Raw genomic sequence first — 11,071 nt, 5'->3', positions numbered from 1 at the left:
GCCTTCCCATCCAAAGACACACGAAGGCCTGGTCGCCTGATAGAAGCCTCATTATCAGTGATGAAAGACCCGGTGGTTTGATAGAAGTCTCAATATCAGTCATGAAAAAATGTACTCCTGGTTGATCTCTTGCTATGGTCCATGATTTGATATTTGGGTTCTAACTCGGCCAACTGTATGGCTTCCTTGTAGATGGAAAGAGACAGGGTATATCCTTTCATGGTGACTGCTTTGGCTATGGTGTCACTATGAGACAGTGAGGGCTGAATGTGTAGTAGTTGTAAATATGGGAAAAGAGGAAGAGAGATGGGGAAGGAGACATCATTGAACCCTAGAACCAGAAGAGACCACAAGGGCCACCTACTCCAAGAAAGAAAAACTAAGAGGTGGCTCACTTGGGTTGTGTGTACCCATCCAAGGACACTCCTGTGTAGTCTCTTTCTTGAATCCTCATATTGTATTTTCCCCTTCAAAAACCCATACCCCCCCCCCCCCACACACAATTCTCTCCCTACCCAGAGAGGAGCCCCTTTTGAAGGCAAGGAGACTTCCCCATTCCTTGGAGCCGGTCGCTCCAGATCTCTGCAACAGCTTTCACCGCATTAATATTTTATAGGATCTGAGACGGAGCTGTAAGAACACACACTGCCAAGGGAGCCCTTCCTTAACGTATTAATAAAGCCTGGATCTTTAAAAATAACATCCGTGTCCCCCCTCCTAACTCCCTCCCCCTCCTCCTCCAGCTCTCTCTCCCCTCAGCTCTCTCTCTAGTAGCCCTCCAAACATTTCCAAGAACCAGACAGGGCTTTCGAGAGGAAGAAGAGGCAGCACTTTCCCTGTTAATTTGCTGTCTGTGCTCTCTAGGGTTTTTCAAACCAACCACCCCCCCCCCCCACACACACACACACACACACATACACACACACCATCTCCCTCTCTCTGGTTTGCATTAACAAGATCCTTCCATCCAACTCACTAGGGGTGGTTTTTAATATTCTACTTGCAGGAGATCCGAGATGGGAGAGAGAGAAAGAAACCTATTTCTATATAGTGGCCAGTTAGATAACCTCCTCTGCCTGGCCCAAGGCTTTCAAGATGCCTACACTCAGGAAGGATCTGGTTTTGGGACAATCAGGCCAAGCTACTGCCAGTGCCACTGGTTTCTCTGGTTTGGGTAATGTTGGCCTTTGAGACCACACAAGCCTTGAATAGACAGCCTCTGTAGTCAGGCTCTGAATATCCTTCAGAGATGGACGCCCATCTTCCCCACCAGCCCCAAAAGCATCCTTTCCCTATCAATGGCAAATTCCCACCTAAAATGCATCCTTTCCCCATCAAGGGTAAATTCCCATCCAAAAACCGTCCTTTTCCCCATCAAGGGTAAATTCAGAATTATAATTATTTCAATGGCAGGTGTCAATAATACAAATTAAGGCTATTGAAAAAATACAGAATAGAGTCAGTCTTTCAGGTCCAGAAAGGAGGAAAGGATGCCTAAGGGGATTTCCTTCTGTCATCAAACTTTTCTGATGAGCTCTGCAAAGCTCTCTCTTTCTCTCTGACTTCTCAGTTTGTTTTAAGGAAGGTAGTGGTGTTGGTTTTCTTTTTTCAGATGGTACTTGATCTCAGCCCTTGAGCGCTCAAAAGCGAAGGGCCTTAGACCCCTCAAGAAACGTTTGATGACTCAGCCTCTTCTCCTCCTAGCGATTGTTCCAAAAACCAAGTATTTATTCCTGATTTTTTTTTTTTTACTTTTGCCTTTAGTGAGATCAGCATGAGAATCCATTGGCCTTCTGTAGGGAAGGAGGGTGCTCAATGGTGAAGTCTTTCGCAAATGATATCAAAAGGGCATTTATTTGATCTCTGTGTTGTGGAAGGCTTTCATGGCAGGATTCAATGAAAGCCTTCCACGTTGCTGTGAGCTGTGAACATTCTGGGCTATATGGGCGTCCTCCAGAAGCATTCTCTCCTGAGGTTTGACCCACATCTATGGCAGGCATCCTCAGAGGTTGTGAGGTCTGTTGGAAACGAGGCAAGTGAGGTTTATATATCTGTGGAATGCCTACTTTCCAACAGACCTCCCAACTTCTGAGGATGCCTGCCATAGATGTTGGCGAAACGCTAGGAGATAATGCTTCTGGAACATGGCCATACAATCCAGAAAACTCACAGGAACCCACTATTTGATCTCTCTTTTTCGTAAGAAGTGGTGTTCCTCTTTTTGTTGCAGCCACAGGGCTCTGAAAAATCTGGTCAGGCCTCAGTGTCTCACACCACTTTGGAAAATGTGAAGTCATAGGAAGCAACAATGTTCTTCTCCTCTTCTTATACAACAGTATTAGTAGTTCAACCAACTTTAGGTGATAAATCCTGAGAACCCTGAGAAATTAGAGAAGGGGAGAATACTGCAAGACTGTGGCTCTTATGGACGCTAATCCGACCTTTCCAATAAGGAAACTTATGTGCAAGTAAATCTCCAGCTGTATCACCCAACAGCTAAAGAAATTCAAAGTGATTGATGCAAAACTCAGGCAAATAATTCTAGCTAACGAGACTGTGGACACTTTGTTTGCCCTTAGGTTGTTAATAGAGTTATCACAGAGTTTTGTAACAGAATATTGCAGAAGGTAGTGGTGTTGGTTTAACATGACTTGTTTTGTAGACCACACAGCCATATAACCCGGAATATCAACGCAGATAATCCACAATATCTGCTTTGAACTGGATTATTTAAGTCCACACTGTCATATAATTCAGTTCAATGTGGATTTTATACAGCTGTGTGGAAGGGGCCCTGGTCTCTTTTTCCAAAACGAGGGACTGTGGTCTGCCACCGCAGACTAGGAATACTTTTAATGGAAGTCGTCAATGCTTTCCATGCAAAGTGTTCAGGACTGGGCTATGAAGCAGTGTGACCAGGTTGTGGAGAGAGTCTTAGCGAGTTTATGACCAATTGAGTGTCTTTCTTAGGTCCAGAATTAGTTTTACACACTTTTCCACGGAAGCATAGATTTTATTCTGTTTGTAAGGGCCTCGGGGACGCACTCTTGATGGCTCCGAATTAGCTGAGGAAGAAAGAAAAGAGGGACGAGGGGTGTGTGTGTTTCTGTGAGAGAGAAACTTTGTCCAGTCATGCTTAACATCAGAGAAGGGGGCTGTTCATAAATATATTTCAGGCAGAAAATATTCCGGGAGAGATCAAGATTAGAGAGGAAGCTTTGAGACTGCAGACTGATTCTCTTTGGTGAAAGGCAAATGTGACTTTCCTTGTCTTCCTTTTTGAGAAGGCAATAGACCTCGGCGCTTCTATCTGAACCCCTTTTGGCATAATTATCTCGTATTAAATAACAAAAAAAGAGATGTTTCATACTGAAATCAAAGGGTCCCCCCTCCCTCTTTTGGCAGGCAAAACGTTCTTGGTGAGGGCAAGAGCTGTAAGTTTCTTTGAAGTGGTTGGGAAGTGTGGTAGTTTCAAACTGCTTTTGGAAAGGTGGGGAAAGGCAAACGGGGGAGTTGTAAGTAAAGCAGAGCCCCCCAAGAATTAACCCACCCCTTCTCCGCCTGGCAAATCTGGAGGGCCAGGCAGACAGGCATCAGGCTGACACCCACGCCTCCCAGTAATGAGCAGACCTTTCGGAACGAGCGCTATATTCCGGAGCAAATGATTTCCCTGAAAGGGAAGTCTTGCTGGTCGGTGCCTTCAGACTGAGATGTTCTTGATCTTGCATAATAAACATGGCGAGAAAACCCGCCTTCACCTTCCTCGCCCTTCAAGTCTGCTTTTTGCAGAGCAGGGAATCTCCCCTCTTTTTGTTGTTGTTGTCGTTGCTGTTGTTGTTAAAGGGTGCTGAAATATATTCTCCTTCCACCTGTGTCATCAGTCTTGCTGCCAACAATCTGAATGTAACGGAAAGAGTTGGGGAGGAGGGAGGAACCCACCCCTTCCCGGTGTCAATGGGAGGCGAGTATTTATTGTATACAATAAATTACTAGGTTCCATTATTTATTATACATATATTTACAATGCACCTTATCGGCAGATAAGTAGATCGATTGTATTCAGCTTTGTAAACCGCTTCTTGGCGACTTTTTAAAAAAAGAAAGAAAAGAAAAAAGAAACGAAGAGCGGTATAGAAGTCTGTATGTGCCTATCATATGCCCTTGGATTTCAAGTTCCAGTTGTGTGTGTATCCAAAGGGTTTCCACGGCCCTTCTCATTTGGGAGGCTCATTGGGCACCAGGCCTCCTTGCCCATCGTGGAGATGCAGGAGAGGCGGGATCCACCCGTGCAATTCCCGTGGAAAGGCCTGGCTCCGGGTCGACCCCGACTCTGGGCTCTCCTCCGATTCGGGCAGCCTCGGAGTGGGATTCCGAAATGAGTTCAAGAGCCATTTGCCTCTGTCGCCTCCTATTCATCCAGCCGCGAGTCGAGAGCCTCGAACATGGACCGATTTGTTTGCTTACACAACCAGCTGGGCGCGATTTCACGTCTGAGATATCTATCTGAAAGCGCCCCTCATTTATTATCCTTACTTGTCAGCGAATCCGTTTTCAAAGTTGGGCTCTTGCTTTAAAGGGAAAGGGCGAGGAAAGTCCTTGAAGGCTCCGGGATTAACCCCCACCCCTTCCATTCCCTCCCAGAGAAGAAGGGGCAGAAAACAGCTGGAGAGAGAGGAAGGAGGGTTTTTCCAGGGAAAGAGGCGAAGGATCTGGGGCTGCTGCTTCCCTTGAGAGACAGACAGACAGCCCAGGCTCTTCTCCCCAGTTCACCCTTTTCCTTCTCCCACTTCGGGCCCTTCCACGCAGTCATATATCCCAGAATATCGAGGCAGAAAATCTGCTTTGACCTGGGTTATCTGAGGGACCTTCCACACAGCCCTAGATCCCAGAATATCAAAGCACCTTGGATAGATATTGACAACCAATGCCATTCCTACGGCTCTTCCACACAGCCCTATATCCTATAATATCAAGACAGAAAATCCCACAATATGTGCTTTGACCTGGGTTATCTGAGGGGCCTTCCACACAGCTCTATACCCAGAATATCAAAGCAGAAAATATATTGACAACCAATGCCATTTCTAGGGCCCTTCAACACAGCCCTATATCCTATAATATCAAAGCAGAAAATCTCACAATATCTGCTTTGACCTGGGTTATCTGAGGGCCCTTCCACACAGCCCTATGTCCCAGAATATCAAAGCACCTTGGACAGGTATTGACAACCAATGCCATTCCTAGGGCCCTTCCACACAGCCCTATATCCTATAATATCAAGGCAGAAAATCCCACAATATCTACTTTGAACTGGGTTATCTGAAACCACACTCAGTGTGGGAATTCCTGCCGTGATATTTTGGGCTATAGGGCTGTGTAGAAGGGCCCTGAGTCCGCACTGCCATATATCCCAGTTCAAAGCAGGTAATGTGGGATTTTATTCAGTTGTGTGGAAGGGGCCTTGGGCGTTTAGTCCTTGCGGCTGAACGCTCTTCTACGTCCCTAGCTAAAGCAGCTTTACACAGGAGTAAATATCCCTGCCTTTCTTGGCAAGGAAGAGCCTTTTGGGGCAGGATTCCGGGGGAGGAGGAGCTTTTGCGTGTAATTGCGCATCAAACTGGACTCCCAAGAAGTGGCAGGGACCACCATCCCTGGGTGGCAGGGGGATTTGCAGCCCAAAGGCCTCGCAGTCTAGAGAGGCGAGATCTGTAGAGGTGTCGAGGACCTGGCAAGATGCAGCCACCTGTTGAAAGAAAAGGCAAAGAGAGAGGTGGGAGAGAGGAGTAGATGCTCCCACCCTTCAAAAATAAAGACTTCTCCAACTTGAGGCCTCCCTGTTTGGTTCGATGCCCTTGCAAGTCACGTTTCTAGACCTGGCGGTGTTTCCTCGACCCGGGAAAGAGCCCCAGCCCCCCAAAACAGCCTCTCCCCAAAGACAAATCCACCACCACTACCACTAAATTCAACAGTTTCCTTCGCTTCGGTCGGCTGGGCACCTGCAAAGGGACAAAATGAGTTTTACGAGAGGAGAAGAGGAGGAGGAGGAGGTCTCATCGCTTCTCTGCTTTGCTCTGCTCTCCTCCCCCCACGTGGTTTCCATTAGAAACACAAAGCCGTAACATAGAAAGGCGCAAATCGGTTTATAAATATAATTGCCAGGAAAGAAAGCAATTAACAGCGAGGAGAGTGGGAAATTGGATCTCCTCTCTCACTCACTCACACACACACCCTTCCACCCACCCCTCCCCAATTCTGAAACAGAAGGATAATGTAGCCTTTGAAACGAACCCAGTCCTTTCTGTGTGTGTGTGTGTGGATCAGGTATATTTGTGCCTCCTGGATGGCCGAGCCCCCCGCCCCGCGAAAACCAAAGAAAGCAGGGTTTATTTATATATATTTTAACAAACGGACCAGGAAAAGGAGGAGAGGCCATGAGAAGTCCCGGAAGGCGAGGGAGAAGCCTGCCTGGGTGCTGCCTTTGCCACCAGCGAGCCTTGTGTGTGTGTGTCGATTTAGGAAGACGTTGTCTGTATATAACGTTTAAGGCTGATAATATCATTCCTCGTCCAGATAAATAAGGCGTCGGACAAACCTTGAGGTCAGCGATCGATCCTGCTGCTTAGAAAAAGCCTCTGTGTTGTGTGTGTGTGTTGACAGAGGAAGACCGAAGAGGTTCAGATCTATGGGGGAAATTAGGGGCTGTCATCTCAGCCTGGGTACCTTGTGAATCCCGTTTGAGACACCCCTCCCCCTCCCAAATAAAAAGGTGACCTTGCACACATGACAACACAGGACAAACCGACCCCTTCCTTTACCTGCCTATGTAAAAGAAAACACTTCATTAATTCAGTGGGATTTGCAGCCAGGTAAACCGAGATGGCATTGGAGGCACAACCCCAAATCCAAGACCTTTTCAAGACGGTTTGGAGGATTTTTAAAGGGACTTCTTTGCAAACCAGGCATTGGAGGCGCAACCCCAAATCCAAGCCCTTTTGCATAAGAAAATAAAGGGATTTCTTTGCAAATCTGGCATTGGAGGCGCACCCCAAATCCAAGCCCTTTTGGATAGAAAAAAGGTTTTTTTAAAAAAAGGCTTTCTTTCCAAGCCAGGCACTCTTCTTCCTTCCTCCCTTGCAGATCTCGAAGGCCTTGTGTGGCTAAGAGAGGGCTTGCCGGGTGGGGATGCTCAAAGCCAAGCCTGGGCTTGAGAGACGTCACTGAAATGATTAGGTGGGGAGACTGGGGAAGGGGGGGGATGACGTGACTCTGCTGCGAGATGGGCAGCCCCCCTCCCTCCCTCCCCCTCCTCCGGGGCTGATTAGCATTCCTGGCCGGCCCCTCGACCTGAGCTGACAACTAACAGAGATATCCAGCTCACCACTAGGCCTCTCCTCCTTTTGTCTTGCGCTGTCGAAGAGAGACACCGGCTTCTCCGGCTGCCTAAGCAAAGACAGACCCCCACCTCCCCCCCCCCCCCGGCTTCGCCCTCGAGGCCGGCAAAGGCAAAGCGCCCAAAGAGCACCAGCCGCCCCCTCCCCACACCCCTCCCACCCGCTTTCGGCCGACTTTTATTCCAAGCCGCTGCTGAAGCCTTTTCAGATGTTTTCCAAGGGTTGGAAGAGACAGAAGGTAGAGGAAAAGGGGATTTTTCTGACCACGGCTTCCTTCGAATGGAGTCCAGATACTATTTATGACGACCCCCTGGATTTTTATAAGAGCAAGGAACACTCAGGATGTATCGACACCAGGCCTGGGCAAATTTGGGCCCTCCCTCCAGGTGTTTTAGACTTCAACTCCCACCATTCCTAACAAGCCGCTGAGGGGAGAAAGGAAGGTGCCTGAGGCTGCTAAGGAATGGTGGGAGCTGAAAGTCCAAAACACCTGGAGGATGGGCCCAAGTTTGCCCATGTCTGGTGTAGATCTAGCCACAGCCCTCTTCTATCCCACTCCCTATTTCCCAGACCAAACTATTCCTGACAAAACTATTCCCTGATTAATTAGACGTCCAACTTGAGGTGAGTTTTTTGTCCTCTCGCTATTTAGCATCCTCCTCCTTTTCTCATACAAGCCCCCATTAAAATTTTAGGAGCTGAAGTCCAAAACACTTGAAGGGCCGAAGTTTGCCCATGCTTGATCTACACTCTAGAGACTAAATGCAGTTCAACACCACTTTAACTGCACCCTTCCATCCAAGTTCTAACCAGGGCCGCCCCTGCTTAGTTTCCCAACTCAAAACAGGATCTGGTGCCTTCCAAAAAGAGGCCTTTTCTACCGGTCCAAGTGGTTGCTTCCTTTGGCTTAGGAACCTCTTCAGGATTCATGGTCACCACAACTACTACAGGAAAGGAGATTCCACCTGAACATGAGGAAGAACTTCCTGACTGTGGGAGCTGTTCAGCAGTGGAACTCTCTGCCCTGGATTGTTGTGGAGGCTCCTTCTTTGGAGGCTTTTAAACCAGAGGCCGGATGGCCATCTGTAGGGGGTAATTAGAATGCGATTTTCCTAATTCTTGGCAAGGGGTTGGACTGAATGGCCCACGAGTTCTCTTCCAATTTTTCTATGATTCTAGACTATTTTTCTTGGATGCTACCCTGAGATCTTGTCATATTGTCCACGGGGGAAGGAATAATAATTCAAATAATTTTAAAAACATATACAAACCTCACTGCAATTAGGAGTTATTGTATGAAGGCTTTAAAAATCCCTTTAAAAAGAGTGAGGTGGGTTTTTTTTGGTCCTTTTCTTTCTCTGTTGAAAAATGTTTAATTTTACCCATTCAAACACACCTTGGGAAAAGGGGACGGGGAGAAAAGAGGGGTGCGTGTAGGGGGGAGGGTGGCATTATGTCAGACCTTTCCATTCCCCACTTTTCCATTGTGGCTTTAGACTCTCTTTTATAAACTTTCTCGAATGACTCACACATACCCATATATATATATATATATATATATATATATATATATATATATATATATATATATATATATAAATGATGCTGGAGACATAAATACAGAGAAAGAGAGAGAGAGAGAGAGAGAAGGGGGGTCAGTGTCTTTTAGTTTCTTGAAGTAACGCGTCCAAATGGACAGATGTGTGTCACTCAGGAACTTCTCCCCCACCAGCCCCCCTTCCCCTCTTTTTACCCCCAACCCCCGTCCTTCCGCGCGCGCCTTTTCCCCTCTCCTCTCCCCCTTAAGCCCTTCTTTGGGGGCTCGCTTTGTTGTTTTTTAAAATATGCAGGCCTCTCTCTCTCTCTCTTTCTCTCTCTCAGGAATGCCAGTCACGAGTCCAAACTTGGTGTCCAACCTCCCTCCTGAAATGACCCTTTTATAGGGATCCCGATATGTCTCAATCTGCAATTCGCTCCAAGGCCGGCCTTCTGGGGCGCCGCAAAGGCTGCCAAACTCCGAGGCTCCTGGGCTCTGAAACCAGGCAGCCCTTGGCCCCCCGCCTGTGTAGGGCCGCCCCACCGAGGCCTGCCTCCCTCTAGTCCTCCCCACCTCAGGATGGACCTCTTGTATCTCCAATCCTTCAAGGAAAGAGAGAGGAGGGAAGAGAGAGGAGGAAAGTTGGGTGCCTTCTTTGCCTCCAACTGGCCCAGGACTACTTCCCAGGCGACCCAGATCCAGCGACTTGGAGAGTCAGAGGAAGAGGAAGAAGAAGAGGAAGAGGAGGACGTTTCTCAGGACCCTCCTGACCGAAAAATAAGTAAGTAGTGGGCGCTCAGAGGGTTATCTGATTCTACATTGGTAAGGAAGAGAGGCCAAGTTGGAGGGCAAGGTAAATCTCTCCTGGTGGATGGGAGAAGCATCAGGGAGAAGAAGAAGGGGAGTCCTAAAAAGAGTCCTAAAAGACCCTGACTCCAGGAAAGCGTCACACAAAACACTTGGAAAGGAAGATACAAGGAATACTTGGGACTTTCCAGCAAAACAAGGGGGAGAAAAGGATGGGTAGATGGATGGATGGATGGATGGATGGGGAGAAGCATCAGGGAGAAGAAGAGGAGTCCTAAAAGGAGTCCTAAAAGACACTGACTCCAGGAAAATGTCACACAAGACACTTGGGAAGGGAAGATGCAAGTGAGACTTGGGACTTTTTATCAAAACAAGAGGGAGAAAAGGATGAGTAGATGGGGAGAAGCATCAGGGAGAAGAAGAAGAGGAATCCTAAAAGGAGTCCTGAAAGACTCTGACTCCAGGAAAGCGTCACACAAAACACTTGGGAAGGGAAGATATAAGGGACTTTCCATCAAAGCAGGGAGAAGAAAAGGTTGGATGGATGGTTGGTTGGAAAGCAGGAGAGGGATGAGATCTCTTTACAGGTCGGCTGCCCTGGGTCAGCTTCACGCGGGGAGGAGGCGTGGCTGGAGCCATTTATTTATTTACTTCTATATTAATCATTATGCCTGGGTGCCTGGGTGGATGGGTCACCTGATCTGACACTTCTTCTCCTCCTGTTCATAAACTGGAAATGTCTAACTCAAAGAAAATGGTGAGATAATACCCCACAGCAATAAAATGAGAGGGGTGGGGGAGGAGAAACCTGTCCCTATAATCAGGAGAAAGGTGGAATAAAAATAAAGTCCATACAGTGGGTTGTTGTAGGTTTTTTCGGGCTGTATGGCCATGTTCTAGAAGCACTCTCTCCTGACGTTTCGCCTGCATCTATGGCAGGCATCCTCAGAGGTTGTGAGGTTTGTGGGAGACTAGGAAAATTGGGTTTATATATCTGTGGAAAGTCCAGGGTGGGAGAAAGAACTCTTGTCTGTGGGAGCTAGGTGTGAATGTTTTAATTCCATACAAATCAATAAAGGGAAGTCCATACAAATAAATAAAGTCCATACAAATAAATGAAGTCAATGAATGAATGAATGAATGAATAAGCATAGCCTACACAGGAACCAGATCCCACCCCGTCTTGGAAGCTAAGCAGGGTCGACCCTAGTTAGGAGCTGGATAGGGTGACCCTTTGAATTCCATAGGGGTTTCTTAGGCTGGAGATACACTGTCAAATAATGCATTATGGGGCCAGTGTAGACCTATCAGATGCTGTTCATTCAAACTGCATTAT

The sequence above is a fragment of the Anolis sagrei genome, chromosome 2 (genome assembly GCF_037176765.1).
Source record: "Anolis sagrei isolate rAnoSag1 chromosome 2, rAnoSag1.mat, whole genome shotgun sequence".
NCBI lineage: Eukaryota > Metazoa > Chordata > Lepidosauria > Squamata > Dactyloidae > Anolis > Anolis sagrei.
This window is presented reverse-complemented; position numbering follows the sequence as displayed.